The sequence below is a fragment of the Lonchura striata genome, chromosome 7, assembly GCF_050655825.1.
Source record: "Lonchura striata isolate lonStrDom1 chromosome 7, ASM5065582v1, whole genome shotgun sequence".
Classification (NCBI taxonomy): Eukaryota; Metazoa; Chordata; class Aves; order Passeriformes; family Estrildidae; genus Lonchura; species Lonchura striata.
This window is the reverse complement of record NC_140709.1, coordinates 18,931,659-18,952,741: the sequence shown is the minus strand read 5'-3', so window position 1 is coordinate 18,952,741 and position 21,083 is coordinate 18,931,659. Positions and strand designations below refer to the sequence as shown.

The 21,083-nt window shown below is 35.5% G+C and overlaps 1 protein-coding gene across 4 annotated transcripts in view; it reads left to right on the top strand.

Annotated features, from left to right (window-relative positions):
• The window catches only part of LOC110469653 (sodium channel protein type 2 subunit alpha-like), a 159,747-nt gene that overhangs the window by 8,590 nt on the left and 130,074 nt on the right, over window positions 1-21,083 (top strand). For all 4 annotated transcript variants that reach the window (XM_085584344.1, XM_085584343.1, XM_085584342.1 and 1 more), the window contains exons 2-3: window positions 19,957-20,074; window positions 20,154-20,373. The gene's annotated coding sequence lies outside the window, so the exon portion shown is untranslated. The remainder of the gene's footprint in view (window positions 1-19,956; window positions 20,075-20,153; window positions 20,374-21,083) is intronic.

Genomic DNA, 21,083 nt, shown 5'->3' with positions numbered 1-21,083 from the left:
ACTGCAGCAAGATGCTGGCCAGCAGATATGGCAGGGTGCATGAATAGATAAAAGGCATAATTGGACTGGGAGGGGGCAGAGGTGAAAAGGAGGACTTGTTCTGGCTTTATTTGCTGTGCCTCCAACTTGTTGCCTTGCAGTGGAAATAATGCTAATGCAACTTTATAAAAAGAAGTGTGATATGTCTGTATGAGGTGATGACTCCCTGCATATGCTTTATAAAGTTCTTCCAATGCAAAAATCATGCTGAATTGAAATTGTGAAAAATATGACCCATAGAGTAACCAAAAGATCCTGTAAAATATACAGGGTAGCACTGCAACTACAAGCCTGACAACTGCAGTGTAATAAACAGTGTCTCTTCAGGAGTTCAAAGCACTGTCCAAGATGTCTGTGTAAACTGATTTCTGAATCTGTGTTTGGTTTGGCTTCAGATTCTGACAGTGATTTGTTTTCTTATTTGAAGACTGCCACCAAACCTGTGGTGGCTGGCTCATTGCCAGTGTCCATGTGGTACTTTGAGACCTAGTGGTTAGAAGAAATAAATCTGAAAGATTGATATTATTAAGCAGTCCTGGGCTTCACCCATGCACACAGAACCATCTAACAAATAATTTCACTCATGTCAAATTATATTTTCTTCTTCATTTGTTAGAAGGAAGCTTGTTTTCTACTGATAATAAGCTTTCAAATGAAAGGAGCTTCTGGTCCCTCCAGCAAGAGTTTCCCAAGTATTCAATGTAACTTGAACATGAATGGAGGCAGTACTGTGTTTCTGAGACTGCTGGTGTACATCTAGTGCAACATAGAGCTGTAAACTTCCTGCATCTCAAGTCCTGATTACTACTTGAAATACAGTTAATTGTGGGACAAGAAATTACTTCTTTCTCTTAGTGATGCCATGAGAAAGCATATATTTATGGATTTATTCCACCCTCAAACTAAGGAATGCTTACACAGCTTGCATCTCCATTAATGCAGCTGAATCAATATAGGGGTCATCTACTGCCTGGCCTATAATTTCTGCCATGCAGTAGGCAGCAAGAGTTCTTAGATCTATGGCAGAGAAACAATGAGCATTCCCTCCATAGGCTTTAGGAATTCTTTTCCACTTCTGTGCTGCCAAATCCTGTTTCAGCTATAAGATGAATTAAAATTATACGAACAAAGGGTAGAATAAATTTTCTTATTTCTGGCCCAGTAAATGATTTAGTGTATTACCAGTATCAAAAGCAATCCTGCCTGAACTGTTGGAGTGCATTGAAGCTTGAGGAGAGCAGGTCACAGCATGTCCTGCTTTTACAGGATGTCCTGTTGTACACTTGCAGGTCCTGTGTACATAACAGTTGTGAGGGAGCTACACTGCACATGAGGAGATGTAGAGCTAACCACATACCAGGTTGAAAAAAGGCAGTTCAAAAAGAATGAAATGAAATTTTTTCCATCTATTCTCTGTTTAATGACTGTGTAGGTGTATGTCTAATATGCCTTTTCATTCTATATGGATATGCTTTTTAATATATTTATGCATATATATGCTTTTTTCATTTAAGATATGCTTTTCTGTTCTAATGTGCATGTTTTAGATATGTAATTCAAGCTCTCATTACTGGAAAAGCTCATTCATGAGACATGAAATATGTTCAGAGTAGTCATTATGTGTCCTTTGAATGGTGTGGGGCATAAAAAAGAACTATAATTAGACTTAATGTAGTCAGGAAGCATATCTAATCTGAATGTCACTAGTGCTTTATTGCTGTAACTTTGGTACTGCTTATGAAGTAGTTGCCATATTGCAAAAGACCATAATAATTTAATGCTATAGCAATGGCCATCGAAAATGCAGCCCAAACACTATGAGCCAGATTTTGATGATATAATTACACAGCCTTGCTCTGGGCATGCTGGGAGGTAGAGGGACATGGAGGATTTCTTATTTTGTGTGTCAGTCAAAATGGCTAATTGAAATTCCAGTAACACGATGTTAAATGCTGCTGGTTTATTACTCTGAACGAGTGGAGAGTTAGAAGTTCTGTGGTTTCATCCCTCCTCTAGAACTGCCAACTGTTGGATATAGCATTTCTGTAGGTCTGATTAATTTAGTTTACCCCATTATGGTTTGTGGCATATTTTGTAGATCCCATGGACTTTGTAGTATATTCTATAAAATTGGTCAATTACATTTTGTTTAGTAAGCTTCAGAAAACCCTGTCAGCTGGATGATTGTTGGCATGCTGCTTGCTCATGAATAGTTTCTTACACTTTTTAAATTTTCTTTTAGACTTCTTTATCCTCCAGTTTCTCACATTTGTTTCCTGTCACCCTTTGTGTGGGCTGCTGGCCTTCCCCTGCATATCTGTATGGTGCTTATCACGGAGCCCTACAGTGTACTGTTGTGTCTCTGGGTAGTAAGTCACTCTAACATAAAACAATACTATTTAAAAATAAACATGTATGTCTGAGAACAAGTCTGTATACATGTTGTTAGAGGAGTGTTTTTTTTATGTAGGCATTCACATTCTGTTACTGAAGAGAGCTGTAATTGCTACACACGTTTTATGTTAGTGGGTCATACAACAACTTTAGTGCTTCTGTACTGCAATAATTTATATAGAATTCTTATTGAAAAATGTACCAAAATTTGAATTATCAGTAATTGTTCTGTGTAATTTAGACCAAGGTTTGCTTTTTTGTGTTGATATTTTTAGTTTCCTTCTGTTCAAATAACAATTTAAACACACTTTCTCTTTCAAAAATAGAATTGTTTTTCAGCTCATAATATGTACAATACATTATATGTATATATGCATAAAGCATGTACACAGTTCTCTATCTATGTAAGTATGTATTTCAAGGGGATCAAATGGCTCAGAGGTTCATCCAAGCACAAGAAAGTCTTTTACTATCTTGCAATTGATACATAATGTTGAACTGCACATTATGGTACAACATATGATTATATAAACATGACATTATATCAACATATAATTTCTCAGAAGCTGGCTAATGTAATATTGTTCATGTATTGACAAATTTAGAACTTTCTGTTCTAAATGAACAGTATGTACAAACTTTTAAGCAGCAATGGAAGTAAATTGTGAGCCTGAAATTTCATTTACAAAGTTAGTGACAATGGAATGGCTATTTGGTATGGATCTTAATTTCTTCCTCAAAGCAATGCTTTTTTACCTATGTATGCTCTTTAGCACAGTCTCACTGCACATAAGCTCAGTGAGAGTCTTGCAGAAATTTCGTATAAGAATTTCACTTATCTGCTTCATCCCTATAATTTGTCAGCTTTGCTTATTTGTATGTGTATACTTAGGGTGTCTTGGGCACTATATGAAAGATTTTCATTAAAATGTGAGGTTTTCACCATTCACTGACATTGTCCTGTTATTCAATCTTATTCTCTGCAATTGCTAGAAAATTGGCAATTGCTACAGTAGCCATCTTAGAAAATTGCTCTGGAATGACCCTGAGTGAAGGAGGGGTGTCTGTGCCGTGTGAGTTCTGACGTTCTGTACTGCATGGGTGAGTGAATATCACACGTTTTCTCTGTATTCCACTCCTTTGCTGTGTTGGAGGTTCAGCTTACTTGCCAGCTAAGGCTCATTTCTGACACCAGGCACTGAGGCTGTGCCTGAGCTGTCGGGTGGCTGAGCTGGGGTAGCAAAGCACTCCAGGCTGGCACCTGCACAGTGTAACACCGAAGCTCATGGCCTCTTCTCATCTTGGTGGCTGAGCTAGAAGGTGCTCATGATGTCAGTGGTCAGAACACAGACCAGGTCTCTACTCAGACTTTGGTTGAATTCATGAGCACAGGCCAAGTCTCTGGTCAGTTTTCATTGGTGCTCAACATTTTGGACACAAGTTTATTGAGCTCTACTGATATTATGGCACCTATTACAAAGAACCAATTTCCAGTACAGTGTAGAGAGCCAAGAGTGATAGCTGCTGCCTGAGAAAAACAGGGAGATTAATAGTTATTATTTGCATATTTTATGACAATATTTTGAATGAAAAGTCATGAACTCCTTAAACAATAATTGACTATGTAATAGAATATTCAGCTATTTAGATTACTGTTTAAAATTTTGTGTTCTTATTTTATCTCGGATTAATAATTTGAATTTATCCAGATCTGGAGATCCGTCTTCAAACTATGTGTTTTCTCTGTTTTGCCCCAGGATAGATTCTGTGACCTTGAATAATCTTTCAACTACTTAAGTGTATAATCTCATTTTCCATGAAAGTGCAGTTATGTTACATAGAAATGGGATTTTATGGTCTTGCAATAAGTTATTTAACCTAAATTTAAAGATGGTTCTGTATGGTCTGAGAGATTTCATTTTCCAGTGTATGTGGCTTTTTCTGCTGATGATTTGAGAGAGCCTCCTCAACTAGCCACAGAGGAAAAATACGTGGATAAGTATGCTTTGAGGTCACATCATGACTGGAGAAATGGAACCATTCTAGTGGCTTTGTGGAGAGATGGATGTCCTGGGAAAATGCATCTGCACATCACAGAAATGAAATTATTGGGTTCTGTGTAAGAGAAAAGTCACATAATTTCTCTACAGGGTTCTGTATTCATTCACCCAGAAAACTGGCAGGTAGAGTGGGCCATGTAGTCAGAAAAGTATGTTCATAAAACACTTCCATTACCGTAGGTTATGCACCATGGTGAGTATGACCCACTATGGCATTTTCCTGCTTAGTTAAAGATGGATTAATACCCCTGCAGCAAACTGTCTTCTTCCTTACAAACTGGAGCTGTGCTTGTTGTCTGTGCAAATTGTTGATATAGGTATTAATGTATAAGCAATGAGAGATGAGTGGTAGATATGATGATGGTTATTTAACATGAAAATAAACCTATGGCAAAATGTTAATTTTTTTTTTCTACAAAGCTGGGAGAACAAAATTGCTTAAAAATCTTTCCAAGAAGTGCAGGATGGTAAAGAAATTTACTATTTTTCAGAATGCACAGGATGGATTGTACAGCATTTTATTGCAGGGGATTTCACATAGTTGAAAATCATTATCTCCTACAACAATTTTTCATGGTATAGCCTAATGAAGCAATGAAATGTAAAGGTCTTTTATATGAAGCAACACTTAGCTACTGCTTTGCTCTACTTACATGTAATGTCTGGGTTTTTCTGTGCAGTTTTTGATCTGCTTAGGGAAATTTATTAAATTTAATTCAATGGAAGCAGAAAACTCCTTTTGAAAGAGAACAACTTAACAAGTGCAATAAATGCAAAATATCACCATGACACATGATAATATATAAATCACAGTCTTATAGACAGGTTTGGGTATAAAATACTGCTATAGTAATAATCTGCTTTACTCAATCTGAGTCTAGTTGAGTCTAAAATATAGTGAGTGTTCATCTACATAAAAAATATATTAATCCCATGGTGCATTACAAATAGCAAATTCTATGAGTATGAACGTTAGAAAAATGATGTCTTACTCATAAGGAAAACTCATCTGTAAAGTAAGCAATCTTTTTTTTTCCCCCCTCAGTTATCTAGCAGGGCAGACCTAATTTGTTAGTATTAAAATGCTGTTACCTGTAGAGATCTATGCTGGTGCTGGTACTGAACAAAGGTCTTTTTTGGAGACATCCTTTGTACTTTCTCAAATTGTTTTCTCACTGCTGCCAGGCCACCAGGCACAGTACAGAACTTAGTCTTCTGTGAACTCTAGAGTGATAAAATAAGACCAGTTACCTATTTGCACCTAAAGCATACTTGTATGACCTAGTTTTATTTATTTTTAGCTAGTTAACAGCAGTATTCAGAAGTGACTGAGAGAATCATAAATACTGGTTTTGGCAAATTCATAGACCGCTGCACAAGAGGCGTATTTGATGATTTAGACAGCTTAAAGGTACGCTTGGCCTGAACCTTGAGCACCAAAAGAAGTCCCATCTGCTTCATTGGCAGTAACAACCATTTTCCAGAACAACCTTTCTGCTGTTCCCTCTTCTACTTGTCTCTTCAGAATTCCATGGCATTCAGAGTTTCCACCTGGCCTTCTCTGTGTTTCGAACGGGTATTGTTGGAAAACATGCAGGGAGCTTCATGCAGACCTTTGTGGGATGACCAGTCTTCCCAACAACAGCAATGAAAGTCACAAGGGGGCACTTAGCCTCAGGCTTCCTGTTCTAGTTCTATCCCTTTTGTCATACTTTTTAGATGGTATTGGATGAGGCTTTCAGCATTTTAATGTATTAATTGCTATGCAGAAAAAAGCTCACCCAAAAATTAGCAATACATTTGTAATGAAGCTACTAAGTAGATTTACTACTTACATATATGAGTGAGTAAGCAGATCATAAAAAACCAGGTGGTTTCTTCCCTGTGATGAAGGCTGCTTGATTACATATGTATATGAATATGTGATTGTGGAAAGTAATTGTTTTAATAATGAACATTTCAGGTCCACCTTAACAGCCATTTGGAGATATTTTGAACAGGTAAATGCAGTTATAGGGCCTCTATTGAAATGTATTAATTCCCTTTAATGGAACCAAATATAAAGTTCCTTTTTTCAGGCAACCATCCATTTCAGCATGAAATTGCAAGAGGTTTCTGAGTCTAAATGAAATAGTTCCTATGTGCTCAACACAGTTAGGTTGGGTCAGGCTTCTTGCAGTTCTTTTCATTGTGACAGAGGGTACTAACTTCAGCAAAGTTTCTAATTGCTGGACTAGGGAATTGGGACCTTCTCAGACAGATTAAATGCAGGAATCTGCTCCAAATAAATACCAAGCAGTTGGGTCATCAGGCAGGAGTTTGATGGCTGGAAAACACTTGGACTCTGGTGGCTGTTTTCACTATGTGGTTTCTGGATTATCCAGAGACCCAGAAGGTCCCTTCAGGCAATGCCAACCCTTTTTCCCAAGACTAAAGTGCAGGTAAGACTGGGAATCCTCTACAACTGTACTTTCATATGGATGAAGATAATGTCTGGTGAGAGCTGAGTTCTAGTCCTTCTTTTGCCAGATATGGTCTCTGATTTACAGAAATTACTCTGGCTTAGTTTACAGTGAGAAGAAGGTATTCTTTGCATGTGCTGAAAGTTTGGTGTAAACAAAGACCTTTGCCATTCTCACATTAGAGCAAGCCCTCAAAATGCCTTCCTTTTCTTATACAAGGGATCTGAGCTGCAACTTCTAGCTAGGATTTTAAGATATGGTAAAACAACACTTTTTAACACTTAATGTTTCTGCATAACTGAGGAAGATTTTCCTAGCTGAGATCTGAAGAGGCAGTTTTCAGATATTCCTGAGTGAAACCAATGTGTAGCGAGGAGGTCTGTTTTATTAGTTTACAAATTCTGTTAAGCAAATACATTATGTGCTACTTGGTATCAATATTTAAAAATTTGCAGTAAAATACTTAATCATATTGATAGACATTTAGAGAAAGATGTAAAACAAAATTAAGAAGTATTTTTTTCGTAACTACTCTTTTATATAATGCCGATTTTAAATAATTTTATTACAAAACAATACTTATTCATACCCCTTGTCTCATAGAGCTACTATTTTAATATGCAGCAATTTAAAATTCTTTAGTTTGAACAGCAAGAGGTCTAAACTTAAAGTGTTTTTGAATATGATTTTATTATTTAGTAATAATTTTAGTAATGCAGAAGTTACTGTCTATCACATGCTGCTAGCCCTAATAAATGCAGCTCATGCAACAGTGAAAGAAAAACCCAGTCCTTCTAATGAGTTAAAGGGAATTGTCCAGATGACCAGAGCTTTATAACATGAAAAATCTCCCTCAATAGAGATAGAGACTGATGCATCAATAACTTTGTTAAGTAAGTTTGTTGATTTAGGTTTCAAATTTTGATCCCCATAGTGGTCCATCAGTCAGCTTGGATAAATAAAGAGGGCAGGATATGTCACTGTGCAAAGCAAATGGAAAGGCAGGAAGGTAAGAAACCAGTGATATCTTACATGGGCAAAGGACACAGCAGCCTTGTACATAGCCATTCTTTCTTTAAAGGAGACAGTCTCTTGGAAATCCAGCAGTGTGTTATCAGCCCTGGGAGCACTCTCTTTAGATAGTCCTCTTACAAGTTTGCGAGACTCCACTGTAAATACAAACAGACATGGCATTTTCTAAGAAGAAAATAGCTAAATTTCTTCTAAATCTTGAAATAAAATCAGTAGCAGAAAGTAGAAATATCATAAATTTTTAAACAAATTATCTTATTTTCAATACAGATCTTAGGGATTACAGAAAAATTTGAATCAATTAAACTTTTCAGAGTGGGGGAGATTCCTTGGGTAAAAAACAATAAGCATTTTTAAATAAAAAATACAAAATTTAAACAACAAGCACAGTATTTTTCTGATAGTGTTATATTTGCATTATTTTATACTGTAAAAAGTAATTTTAACTACTACAAGTATTCTATTATAAATTGATACGTTCTAATCAGCCTTAGACTTTATAGTATTAATTTGCTTACTAGAGTCTGTTCTGAATCTGTAGATTTCAGTTGCTTACTGATCTTACATTAGGGTATATTTTAATTGGTATAATATTACTAAAACCTTGTAGAACATTATCTCCATCGCTAACTACATTTTAACCTTGTTTCAAGGTGTGAAGAGGTTATAGACTTATCTAGAAGTATTTTCAATTCAGCTACAGTGCATGTGGAGACAACAGCTCAGGATTCCCGAAAAAGCAGCTCTGAGTTACTTGCACTAGGAGGTTCTTCTGCTGCTTTCTGCACCCATTTGACTGTGTCAAAAGAATTCCATGCACCCCAAAAAGTACCTTAAATTTAGTGTAAAGATATTTTTCCTTCTTTTAGACAAAGGGAAAAAGTACGTTGTGATCATCTCTCTTGTCTGTCATAGAAGAAATGCAACAATAAAAAAATGACTTTGGAACAACTGTCTGTTCATCTGGCACAGAACATAGTTCCAGGGAAGGGGTATCCCACCAAACAGGGAAGATTTCCAAGGCACAACTGGCCTTTCTGCTTGTTCCCTCTAAAATTGTTAAGCTGGCATTAGTTCATATATAGCAAGTACATATAACATGTAATTCTAATCTTCAGTAAAAATCAAATGCAGACATGCATAGAAGAGTGATCTCAGTGTAAATATACTCAGTTTTACCTGACTCTACTCAAGTATAGCTTACATAAGGAAAATTTTCTATTATGCTTATCCCATGCAGTAATTTTGCATATCTTATGTTATCATGATAGACAAAAGAATGGTACAGTTCAAGAAATAATAGTAGCAGAAGTGAAAGAGTCAGTGAAAGTCAGCTGAAAGTAAAAGAAGGATTTTCAGGGAAAGTAGAAATCAGAAGAGAGAGAAAGCTGCTGTTTTTCAAATAAGAAGTCTGTGCATTAAACCAAAGCTAACCAAAACTATAGAAAAATTGAAATTTTGGCAACACAGAGGTATAGCCCACCACAGCCAAAATGTGTCAATTCATTTTTAAAGGCAGATTGAATTATGTAACACACCAGAATGAAATTTTTATGCCATTGCTTTAATTGTTAAGAATGTTTAGGAGTTAAAAATCTTTCTTGGTATTTTGGTTCAACAAGGGATTTTTGGATTGTATGTAGTCATAAGCATGCAAATGGTTTCATTAAGTGCAGTGGGAATACTCGTGTGCATGAAGTTAGATGTGGTTTAATTCCTTGCTGATATGAGGCCAATGAATTTAATGGACTGTTTTAAAAAAACATTTTAATAGATGCATATTATTAACCACCTGGGGAGTGAAGGTAATAGAAACTATTCTCTTGTTACCTTTAAAAGCTTTAAACAGATTTTTTCTTGTCTTAAGAAGCTAGTTAGTTTATAACATAATGTGAAACTCTTTGTAGAGATATGAGAGATTATATGATCTAAACTTTCCTCATTCATTTTGCTCTAATCTTTGCTCATTCAAGTGAACTTGAAGGTGTAATATATTCTGATTCTTTCAGAGATAAATGTATGTTTTAAAATGAACTAGTTGGTAAGAAGAGTCTTATCAAGCTGAGCTATGCCAACAAAACCTGTTTGCCTTTGTCATATGGGGCTTGTACGATAGTATCTATTTTAGAGAATTCAATTATTTTATTAGTCATGAGATACATTAATTCTGTAAAGTAAATGAAGCTTGACAAATCATTTGTGCATAATAGAACTTGAGAATTCTCTATTTTTGCTATTTTTTTTCCCAACAATATGCCTGCATAGCTATCCAAAAAGGGCTTATACAGGTTTTCATAGCAGGTTGAACAGCAGTATGAGCATGGCCTTCATTGTTTTTCAGTGGAGACAACAGAAGTTGTTGGTACTCAGTCACAGAGCTTGCAGTAGATTTTGCTCAGTACCTCTTCTAGGAAAATAAGGTTTTGGCGTAACTGAAACATTTAGGAAAAACTTCCATAGCACTTAGGTGGTTTGAGGGTATTATTCTTGCTGAAAAATTGAAGCAAGTTGGCATATATTGTTATTGGTTATAAAAAACTCAAATCTCACAATGATAGGAGAAATAATCTATGGATCAGCATTATTTTATTTTTTTCAGGACCTGAGTATTTATTCAGGTGCAGAGTTGCAGATTTCAGTGCCTGACTTCAGCTATTAGAAATTTAAGGGTTTTCACCAGTGGTTTCAAACTAAAATGAATCTATAGGGAATTTACATCTCATAAGACTGAATGCAAAATGAGATATTATGGCTCTCACAGGAACATGGAAAAACATTATTCCCTATGGGGCTGTCACATTTTTGGAAAAAGCTTAATGCATAAGAAGTATGAATGTGCACTTTTGCATAAATCATATTCTTTGTTATTCCTGGTGGATCAAAAAATGCTTCTGAAACATGCTGCGCCATATTTAGACTTAGAGGCAAAGTGGATATGGAATAGAGAATTCTGTTTTCTCATCAAAGAGGGAAAAAAAGGCTTTGTGCTAGAAATCTCTAAAAGGAGAAGGGGAAAACACTCCCAAAATAGTCCTTACATTCAAAGATGCCTAAAAAGCTTCAGAAGATGCAGAGAAGAGGCACAAAAAATACTGCCACAGAGAGAATTGTAGCTGTCTAGTTAATGTTAGATGGTTGTGGAGTGGTATGGTGATAATTATATATATATATACTATATAATTATCCTTTCAAGAAGAAATGAGGGGGTATTAAAGGTCTCTTTAGTGTGTTAGGGGAACAAAGGAAAACAGATAGGCAATGGCTGAAAGTGAAACTTGATAAAAGAGCAGGTCTGTTGTTTGAACAATGAGCTTAATAAACTTAGCAGCATTAACTAGAAAAGGTCTTGTGAATTAGAATTTCCCTTTCCCTTTAAAATTCTCTATCTATCTGACATAGATAAATATGCAGTCTAAACATTTTCTGATCAAAAAAAGAGTGGAATCAATAATTGTTTGATATTATGTAGAAGGCATATTAATTTTATTGGGAGTCTGGACAAGTCTTTTAATGCTATTTATTCGGGTAATCTGTTATTTTATATAAGGTCAAGTCCTAGACACTCAGAAGTCAATAAGTAGTTTTTAATCAGAAAATTTGATTGTGCATATTCTTTCTCTGTTAAAACAAACCAAAGCACAGATATAGCCACTATTTTATATCTTCAAGCATTGGTCTCCAAAGCAGAATATCTGTACCCCAGAGGCTGTGCAACACAGTCCTTTGGGGTGCAGGAATCTAATATTTTTTTTTTGTGAATAAACACTTTTTAAATATTTAATTTTTAATCCATCCTACTTTAATTTTTATTTCAGTGTATTTTTCCTACAGTTGTACTAGTAGAGTAGTACAGGCACATTATTTGTAAATAAATGTACAAACATTGGGAGGGCAGACTCATAACTATTTTAATGGTAGAGGTGGCATCAAAAAGGTCTGGAGACCACTGCCTTAAAGGAAAGTATCAATGTGGTAATGCTCACCTTCTGAGCTGTTGCTTTGGCCATTTTCTGATGACATCTTTTCAAAGATTGCTCTCCCTCTTTTCACGCTAGACTCCTCCTGAGAAATGGCAGACTGGTTCCCAGGCTGACTCTTCAAAGGCGATGAAAGTGAATTTCTCTCACTTTCTGTTTCCTGTTAGAAGACATCAGGAGCGGGATATGTGTTACACATAACTAAGTAGGAAACAAATGTGGATTTTGGGGCAAAAGGACTGTACAGAGAGCCAATGGATTAAACACCAGTTGCTCTTTTAAACACTTTTTGTGCATAGAAAAGTTAACAGAGCGAATTTTATTAACTTGATTTATTATTATATAAGAATATGTAAAAACAGCAAGTGATGTCTTGGTAATCAGATGTACATAGGCATTGTACTTCAGAAATTTAATTTTCAATTCTGCTGTGACTTTACAACTGAATTTAGGTTATCACAGTAGTGGGCCAATGTTCCATACAGTCTACATAATATCATTAGCATCTCATAATCATTCTGTGGCCTCAGCCCTTCAAGACAAAATGGGTAAATTATTGCTAACCAAGGCTTTAATGTGTTGCAGTTTGTGTTTTGGGCTGCTTCTCCTTCCTTCCATGCAATTTGCTAGTCAGTATGGAGTTGGATCCAATGGCTGTAAAATCTCATCTACAGCTCTTATAACTTGAAAGGCTCACTGCATGTCTATTTCTGTTGTCCTGAAAAAGAATAAATAAAGAATAAATAAAAAGTGACTAGCTGGTTGGTCTGGTGACAGCATAAATCTCTCCAGCAAGATTTTGCAGCTCTTATCTGCTAGAGTCCTTAATTACTTAAATGCCATAAGTTTTCAAAATGTACAGGCTTCATTAGACTACTTCCTTTTTATTGTTTGCAGGCAGCTTTATTATTGTATACAAATTTTGTGCTATCCTTGTATGTGATCTCACTGAAATAACTTCTAACTGCTTTTAGACTTAGATAATATGCATGGTTTGTGTAAGAAGCAGAATAATTTGACCCCTGAGTTGATTATCCTAGGTTGGAGAGTATTTTCCCATAACTACTGAAAAAAAAAAAATAAGCATTGCAAATTAGCAAATTCTTAAATATAAATCTTACAAAGGAAATAATTAAAAATAAATTGTAAAAGCCTTTTTTGCAGTAAAATGTAAGCAATTTATATGTGTTCACCTTGGATTTTATGAAACTAAAAGTGAGCAAATATTGGCAATGTACTTTTAAAATGTGTGCATCACTGGCAATCAAGGACAATTGTGCTTCACCCATCTTTAATAAATTTATGCTGTTCTCAGACCTGCTGCTAGTTTTTATCTTAAATATGGGTTGTATTTCACATTCTGACCAGTAGTCATTAATTGCAGGAGTGTTCCTTCCAGCACGTGTACAATAGGTTATGCCTTGTGAAAATCCACCATTTTTTAACAGTCAGCCTACAGATGCAATAATATAAACAAAACATAATTGGTTTAAAACTAATTCTAATTATTCTTTTACTGCTTTTACAGTTAGAAACATATTTTCCTTGACTATTATGGAAAGTATTTTGGAGGCTAATAGCAAGATAAAGATTTCTGGAGGGAAGAAAGTAGCTGTTCTTCTGCTCCATGAGACCTCCATGCTCTTTCCTCACCAGTCTGTTGATACTCTCAGGTTGTACACCCCAGTCAGAAGTGGCACAGTGGCACAGTGCTGGTGACACAAGCTCTGTGACCAGCCTGGGTTACAATACAGCAGTGGTGGTGGTAGCACAGGTAGGAGAGAGAGCCTGGCCATAATGTGAGTGTGCTGAGAGAAATGACATGCTTGTGTGCCAGGGGTAGGAGGAGACAGCACGTGGCTGAAAGAAATGGGGTATTTTGTGTGGGAAGGGCTATGGCTTAAAAATGCTATTAGTTTTGTACCCTCTTTCAGAGTTGGTTATAAGTTACAATTACAGCCCAGTATTATGGTATTTTGGTTTAAAACCACTCAAGAGGTGACTACTGTTGTCTTATAGACAATCCATGATGCAGAATTGGCTCCGCAGAGGAGAAATGAAGGATGGGGAGTGAGAGAAAAATTAAAAGAAAATGCAGCTGTGTATGTTGTTAGGTCACATTTGGCTCCTGGTGTAAATGAGAACAGCCTCAGGATCATCTTGCCCCAGCATTGTGTGTGCTTTCCCAAGTGAACACCAGAGAATTACTTTAATGTTGTTCTAACTTCTACAGCATTAGAACAAAATATACTGTGTTTTCAATTACCATTGGCATCATTGAGAACAAACTCATCTAGGTTGGGATTTTTTGTTTTGGTTTGGTTTTGGTTTTGTCTGTTTGTTTGTTTTGTAATTTCTATTCCTTATTTTTTTCTGTAGATACCAGTAATAGCTAAAAACTTCAAAATTTACTGTTTCTTACTATTATTGTTGGAAACCAGGGACCAATATAAATTTGATTTGCATTTCTCTTAACTCTGAATTTTATTAACTTGTAGCGTGTATCTATGATGTTTTTTTTCAAATCTACATCTCTGTGGTAACAATTTCATTACCTATAAAATTTAAATAACTTAGTATTTTACACATGAATTTTAATAGGAATTTAGAAAATATTAATACATCTTTTTTGACCATTTTTAATATGAATTACAGGAATACTGGCTCTACTGCGGGTTTTCATGTAAATTCTCTTACAGAGAGACTTCTAAGATGTGGGGTACTATGGCAGAAGGTACTTTCAGTCTCAAGCTGCTCTAACCCCATTTTGCAAAGAGCATCCCTGCCTTAGTGAGGGCTTCGGGGCAATGATTTTCTTGTAAGATGGCTCCAGCTGCAGTGCTACAGCTCAGATTTATTTTCAGAATTTCACAGGATTTCCTGCTGTGAAAAAGTTATTGAAGAGCGTAATGATTACCATAAACTCAGTTTAATCAGGATGGATTTAATTTACATTCTTTTCTGTTGGGGTATCTATACAGATAACCTAATGACAGAGGATGTCAAAGACATCTTCTTAATAAGGACAGAATTAACATTTGAAAAGGCACCGAGGTAGTGCCAAGAGGTACTTAATTAGAGGCTAATATATGCAACTCTTGCAAAACTTGACAAATGAAAAAGTAAATTTTTTTTTTCTTTTTTTCTTTCTGATTAATGCAGCATTCTGTTCTTATCAAGCTTTTGTAACTATGTGTGGTCTTGGTGGCATAAGGTATTTAACTGGGATATAAACTGTTCTGTTGAGCATCCTGCTAAAAGCATTTATACAATTTCATTTTTGTTGGATATAATTTGTTGAAGTCTGTCCATACTCAAGTAAATTCCTGTCATGTAATTACTTCAGGTTTATGTACTGCCTCTGATAATATATTCTATTTTTGTATGTACTTCTCAGAAAAAGGTGACACAAGAATCTATTTTTATGTTCTGATCTCATATTCTAGACATGATGAAAAGAATAAATTTGGCACTGCCAGATTTCAAGGAATATGCAATCATTGCAGTTAGAAATGCCAACAGTAAAGATTTCAATTTCACTGGCCTACTGAGTGGCTATGCTTCATTTAGATAGTGAATTTTCCACTTGCTATCCAGTCCTGTACTAATCTAAAAGTCAGTAAGCCAGAACACATGAAGTTTTAAATAGAGGAAAACTATTTACCAAATTACTACTACCTTTTCTGCATACATAGAATTCCCTTGGATTGCAAGGAGAATTTGCATTCAGCATATACAGTAGATTTTCAGATCTACTGTTAATGTTCAAGGTATTTAATATTTTTTAAAGGATATTTTTTAAAGGATGTCTTTAAATGTATTCAGAAGATGCATTCTTTCTCATCATGTGTGTGTTAACTTCATTCATTACATTTGCTACCTAAAGGAAAGCTGTCTACCACCTAACTTTCATTTTATATGTGGTGGCTACTAAAAGGATGGATGTGTAAGAATGGACAAAGAGGGGTAGAAGGAATAGGCCCAAAGAGAAAAGATAAAAGCATGAGCTGAAAGGAAAATAATAAATTGGTAATTGTACAAGGAGGTAGGACATGAGTGGAGCAGTAGGATGAGTGTTTGCAAATCAAATATGTGGCTTTAAAGTTACATAAAATCTTGATCTGTTAATGCATTTTACTTGGGTTTTAATTTTAAGTTAGGGTTCTCTTCAAATAATTGTTTCAATGCTCTTTGCAGAACTGACCCCTTACATTTGCTAACATTTACATGGCCTACAAAATGTTGGCATCTCAAATTCTAATTCAAAACAAGACTGCTTTGCTGGAGAGTACACAGAAATTATTTGAAGCCAATTCTTGTTCTGAGCAAATTGATAGTATCTTAAAATCCCTCAATCATAGTGAAATAATAATAAAAAAAAACAACAAAAAAGATAAAACAGTACAATTTTGTCCTGTCTGGAACAAACCTTTGGAAATACCAGCATGAGAAAAGCCTCTTTCTGATACATTTCTCACCTGCAATTAAAATTGTGGTGAGAATCCATTCTGGTGCAATGGGAGTGCATGGAATCATGTTTGCCATCTGCTGGAATGCTGATGGCATTATTAAGATTGATGACAGACTCCCTCAAGTGACTATTAGAGAGGAGTGCTAATAACACCTGCTACATAAACTCTCTGCAGCCCATAAGGAAGCTGTTGAGTCAAAGCCATGGTTCTCGGCTGATGCTCTGCAATGCTCCATTGCACTAAGACAGAATTTCTCTGGAGGCTTTGAATCCCTTTAGCTGCCTGGAACCTGCTCATTCATCTTATCTCCAGATACATAACCTTAAAATAAGACTATTTTCATTTGGAGGAAGGGTATAAAATAGCTGTGCTGTGTACATGAAGCAAAGGCTGTGAAAAGAGCTTGAGACAACCTGAGAAAACTTTTGCAGAATTGCCAATTGTGCTAGGATATAATTCATTTTTTTTTCACAGTAGCTTGTATGTTTTGAATTTGTATTGTAAACAATGCTGGGTAATGTGATGTTTCAGTTTTTGCTGGGGTCACACACAGTTATATGCAGCAAATTGTATTATATTGATTTGAAACGTTACAGCATTTCTCACAGCATGATAATGAAGATTGGTGCTAAATCAGCAGCTTGACAATGGATTAAATAACAACTGGAGGACTACAGTGGGTACAGAAACTTCCCTGCCTAAACCAATCCTGTGCAGTGGTCCATATCTACTGGTCTTATTGGCAGTCAAAATACTTGTGTGTTTTCATAAGCACATAAAGAAGTTGAGGCCGCAGTCAAGTAATTTGACAATAGACAAACAAGTTCGAATGAGCCTTTTTGTAAGTATTACACTATAGTGATTGAGGAGCGTTTTTTAAAGGAGGGCATGTAAAGTATCATTAAAAAAAAAAATCAAGATAAAATTTATGAAAACTAAAAACTAAAAAAAACCCACCAGCTCAGTAGAAGTAAAATTTGCCACAGCATATGAAAGTAAATTTAAATAAAATCACATAAAAATCAAAGAGAATTTATATTAAGTGTGTACTAGAAGTCTACATAACTAACGAGCAGTACATTACCAGAAAAAGATGCAGAATAAGAAGTCTGGATCTGAGACAGCTGTGTTTAGTATGAAATTTATTAGAAAGAACAGCAACAAAGACTATAGAGAGTAGAGACAGCACAGTTTTCTGACCAACATTAACAGACTACAATTTCCAGGCTTGGTTCAAGTAATGGAAATTGTTTACTAAACCAGTGTGATTAGTAAACAAGAATATTATGAGGGTTTTTTCCAGAGTCCTGACCTGAGGCAGCATAAAAGGCTCTCCACATAGGTAGCACAAATTGAGGTTTGAAACGCAGTAAAATTAAATATAGTAACTGTCTTCCTCTATCTCCTCCTGCCATTTGATATGTAGAGATATATACCAAACATTTGAATCAAATACAATAACTGGCACATTCTGTTTATGTAATTCCAAAGTAATTTGAAAAATGTCTACCACAATATTAAATAAAATCCACACCAACACATTTTTATAGAATTCTTGTCTTTTTTAGTACAATAAAATCTTATTTTAAGCCCACAATAAACTTACTATCTTCTTTGCATTGCAGTTGTAAAAGGAACACTGCTGTATACTAAATTAATGTGTCAACTTAAGTTTATCCTTTTTTTCTTTATTGCATTTCTCTTAAAGAGCATATTGAGGGATGTAATTTCTTATCTCTGTTTTCACCTGTACATGCTACTGTTTGAATGCATGCAAGTATGAAACAAACATTATTTTTTGGAGGTTTCATGAGAGCATGTGGGGGCTCCAGCTTTTTGTTTGTTTCTTATAAATTCACAGATCATATTTGCTTTTCTTTGCACATTCTTGCTGAAATTTACTTAGATACAGAGGCCTATCAGTTTAGACCTCTCAACAGTCTTAAAATGTCTCAATGTGTGTCTCTGCTTTTCAGCAAAACAAAACGGTGATTGTGAAAGTGGTGTTTTCTAACATAATTGTTTTTTGTCTAGTACTGCTGCAGACATTTACATTCTTTCTGTTGTCATTTTCCACAGTCATTTGCTATTTCAGGTTTTTTGGTCATTATTTTAAATAGCTGCAAATTATTAGAAGTATGTTGTGGTGTGAAACAGAAAATAAAAATACAAAGCAGAAACAAAAGCAGAGTGGGGAAGCAAATGGCTGAAGAATGGCCAGGACTTCTAGCTCATAGTAGGCACTCTGTTTCAGCTGCACATACACTCTTTCCTCAACCCTCCCCTTTGTTTCCTTCCAAAATGTTGCCTGGGTGCTAAGATTTGACAATTTCCTGTAAAGCTGCTTCCCATATTTCACTGATACCACTTTTTGAAGTGGACAGATGTGTTTTTCTTTAGTTGTTTGAGCAACTGATGCAGATCCCTCTATTGTAGTCAAGAGCCAAAAGTAAATGCACAGGCTTAAGTCTAGCTGCAGTCTTTCCCTTAGTACAAGGTCCAAGGAGTTGACACAGTATCAAGGCTTAAATGTATTTATTTCCATTAAACATATGATAATTTAAAAATAATTAAATATGTGGTCCATTCTCTGATATTCTTACCAAAATTACAGAAAGTAATATATGTTCCAGTGCCCAGCATTTGTCACTTGTTCAGGAATTATACAGGGCACCTTCAACATAATTTGCTCTGTACATCACCAGAGAATTGCATGCTGGGAATTTTGGTGGTTAAAGCACTCGTGAACTTAAAATTCCTTGTAAACTTTTTCTCAGTGAGCTAAATTAAGTTTTACCCCACTGCTTTTTTTACTTATTATTTTTAATAGAATAGTTTTATAGGCTCTAGATAGCAACTATCTTTAACAAAGTCCTTTTTTGTCTAATATTCATTGCATGTTTTTAAATTAGTTTTTTTTCCCACAATATTACTATCTATAAAAGATAGTTAAATTATGGGTTATCAGCATTCACTTTTTTAGGAAATAGCATTTTATTTGGTCAGATAGTGAACTGATGTTTGAAAATGAGCAATAAGGAAAAATGAAACATACTCAACAATGGATGATTAACAATGAGCATATAAAGAGGTTATTATTTAAGAGATGTAGCTGCAGGGAATTCAAGATGAGCTATAAATGATGGAGTTTCTGAGTCAATGGGTATAATTAGGGAGAGTCTCAAATTTAGTATTACTCTGGACCATTTTCGTATCCAAAGTCCAGCAGTGATATTTAATACCTGTGACAGAATTTCATATAAACAGCTTTAGAGAAATACATTGCATAGCTTGAACACCTGGGTAGACACAGTTCACAGACTGTCTAATCTGCAGTTATATCTATTATTCCAAAGTTGTTAATCAGGTGTTACAGTTGAAACAAACATACCATCACAACAAGAAAAAGAAACAGTGGTCAGTGGTAGTGGTATATTCTTTTAAAGTTTCATTTCCCATTTGCTAAATGCCTTGTAATTGCTAAGCTTTAGGATAACATGCCATGTTGCTTTAAATCTAGGCATTGAACATCTGGGAAGCATCTTCACAGCATGTGTTTGAAAGAGGCAACAGAGCAAGCAGAATTGCTGCCAACAGGGGAAAGACAGAGCTAAAGGAGCAGAAGCAGAAGCACACAGGTGAGATCTTTGTAGTGAAAAGGATTCCTGAAGGATTTCTTCTGTTAAGATGGCTGATGTAGTAAAATGTATTTAGCAGGTGATTTGTACCATCTACCCTATAATGGCCAACATTGACAACTACCCATAAACTGGTACTACCTGTGCCTTGGACATGTGAAGATGGGAAGTCTTCTATGCCATACATTGAAAACAGAGAAACTGTTCTGCTTTCATGAAGATTCACAGCAGTAACATGCAGCTCCCGAGTATGGTTTGTTTGGACCCATTCACTTCAGCCTCACCACTTAAGAAACATGGTGAGTCCATTTCTCCTTGTACTAGATACTGTCAGAGAATAACAGAATTGTTAACAGTTTCTTCTCACAAATGCTGTTTGGGGTGGAGGAAAGACAATAGACATATTGGAGATATAATTTTACTTGTATAATAGCCTGTTGAAATATTAATTATGAGAATGGTGCAGGTGCTTATTTGATTAACTTGATCATGTTCATTTGACACATTACATGTTGTACTCTGCAAGCAATGTCTCTTTCACTCTTGTTTAATTTATGGATATGCTCTCTCCTGCATACCAGCACCTGTATGCCTGATTTCTCAGGCTTTAGGTCACAAGCTTATTTCCTTCCTAATCCACTCAGTGTTATGTTTTCCTACAAGTGCTATTTCCAAAGACATGTTAGTAATGACATATTTACTTCTCATCTCTCCACATCACTTTCATGCTTCAAGAATTGATTGAGCTACCACAGGCTGGAAAAATGTTCCAAATAGAGCAGACAGAATGAAAGTGAAAATATTTTGAGATTTGTTCTGACACACAGGATAAATACTCAAGCAGTTATTTAGGATAAGAAGTATTGTCTATAAAATATTACAAACTAAATTTAAACTAAATGTGGAGATGAAGGAAAAGAACATGTTATAAATAAAACATTCATTTTGAAACATCATTTTCTGACCACTGACTGTGGGAAGGAGCTGTGCCTTTCCAAGTGCTCTGTGG